Below are 2,333 nucleotides of genomic sequence, written 5' to 3'. Positions count from 1 at the left end.
TACTTTGAATAAATGAAAAACAAACGTCAATCAAAACAGAAAATAATATACACTAGTCGACAATAATTTATAAATACGTAACTGTTGATCGGACATTCGAATTTCATTTAAATAACAAGACCTATTCTAATATTTGTGAAGTTGTAAATTATACAAAATTATTTAGAATCAAGACGTTGATGTGTTCACGACGACACACAAACGTATATAACTCTATTTTATAAATTTATAATAATAATTATTATATTAAATGGTTAAAAATACATTTTTCTACAACCCATATTATGACCATGTTAAGAAATATTCAAAATAACACAAAAGTTATAAATAATTTATATTGAATATTATTTAATATCATTGACGGCTACAATTCAGAATAACATTTACTATAACATACATTAATTAATTAAGAGAATGCTACCCATGTATTTGTTGTCTCCGTCTTACACATGTACGGCATTGCAAATTTTAATTAATTTTTTTTTTTTTAGTTTAAATAGTGTGCTGTTAGTTTTGATATTACAGGGATTTGACCTATTATATATTTTTTAGATAATAATATTATCTGTGCTTAAGATTTGGCTTTTATTTCAAGCGAGATAATATGAGCATTCTTAATTTTTGATATTTCACATTTTCTTGCTTGAAAATGAAAATTTCGAAAAATCGGAAATGCTTAAGCACAGATAATGTTCATACCTAAATGTTTTCAATGCTTATGTTAACATCAATACATCTTAATATTGTAATATACTAATATCATATCAAATTGTAATTTGTAGATGTATCAAAAAAATAATGATTCTACAAAGTTCAGTCATATTTATTTATCTCTGATAGGTTAGGTTAGGTACTGCCATTAGGTATTTGGCGTATTGTAAATTGCGAGTCGCAACTTTTAACTTCATGAAATAACTCGTGAAATAAATAATAACTGATTAGTAATGAACATAATATTATCATGTATTATACGCGTTGTGGCACTGCAGCGGGGCAGCCTACTGCGCCCTCCACCCACCACTGTATGTATAAACTACTACTAGCGATTAAAACGTTATCCGATCTAACTAGCCAAGCGTCCGCAGCGCCTTGTAGCGGCACCCGATTATTACCACGCCGCCGAAAACACGGCCAATGAGCAATCTATAGTATTTATAATCAATATTATATTACTTACTTGTATTTGTTTTTATTTCATTGTATGACTCTCTCATTTTGTTCTCAAGTATAAATATGTACGCTTTAGTCTGACATTGGTCACCCACAAACAATAATACAATTACTTTGGTTTGACATTCGCCAAAAACTAAAAATTTAAAATTAACACTTTCTTTTAGAAACATTTCTACATTTTAATTATAATATTCCATTGAGCATAATGTTAGTAACTTCTACATTTATAAAATGGCTAATGTCAAATCTAATTTTGTCATACAGCACAAGTAACATAAGCAAATTTTAATGACATTGGTCAAATAATCTCAATTTTGTCAAAATGTAACTGACCCTTCTTGTACCAAGCCACAGATTTTTTTATGTTTTGGTCAGGTATTATTATTATTACATTTTATGCGTTATTCCATGTGTTTTCATTCAAGCTGTGTATAATAAACATTCTATTGCATACAGTACTACACATCAATTTAATAAATAGTATATTATAATTTTTGAATGGGAGTTAGAACAACATATGTGGACCCTTCTATTAAATTTTCAAGTATTTTGTCCCAGCTAATTTTTTTTTATCAACATTTATAAAAAAAAAATCAAAAAAAATCGATTATTTCAATTGCCTATAAATAGATTAAAAATTAGTGAAATATTTTGAAAATAAAACTATATAAAGAAAATGTCAATTTAAACAACTGGTAAAATTTTCAAGTGTCTACGACTCATACTTTTTGAATAATAACAAATATCAAAAATCGTTTGAGGCTAAACCGTTATTTAATGCGGTTTTGTAAAAATTAAAATTTCAAACACTCCTAAAAATTTTTTGTCTTAGTCCGGTTGAGTTTTTTTTACAGATATTTAAAGAAAAACTTATGGAGAACCTTGTACCAAATTTTAAAAGCTTAGTTATAAAAGAAAAAAATTTTACGATTTTTCAACCACAAAATTACTTGCAAATTTTCGCAATTTTGACATATTTCGTATAAATTTAAACTTTAAGCACTTATAAAAAAAAATGTGACTAACGATTTTGGATTTTTTTTTTATCACTGTGAGAACAACTTATAAGAAACCTTGTATTAAATTTTCAAAGTTTTCTATCCACCAAAAATTTTTTTATCGTTATTTTAAAAAAAAATACTTAGAAAAATTGAAAATTT

This window comes from Acyrthosiphon pisum, chromosome X, assembly GCF_005508785.2.
Source record: "Acyrthosiphon pisum isolate AL4f chromosome X, pea_aphid_22Mar2018_4r6ur, whole genome shotgun sequence".
Classification (NCBI taxonomy): domain Eukaryota; kingdom Metazoa; phylum Arthropoda; class Insecta; order Hemiptera; family Aphididae; genus Acyrthosiphon; species Acyrthosiphon pisum.
This window is presented reverse-complemented; position numbering follows the sequence as displayed.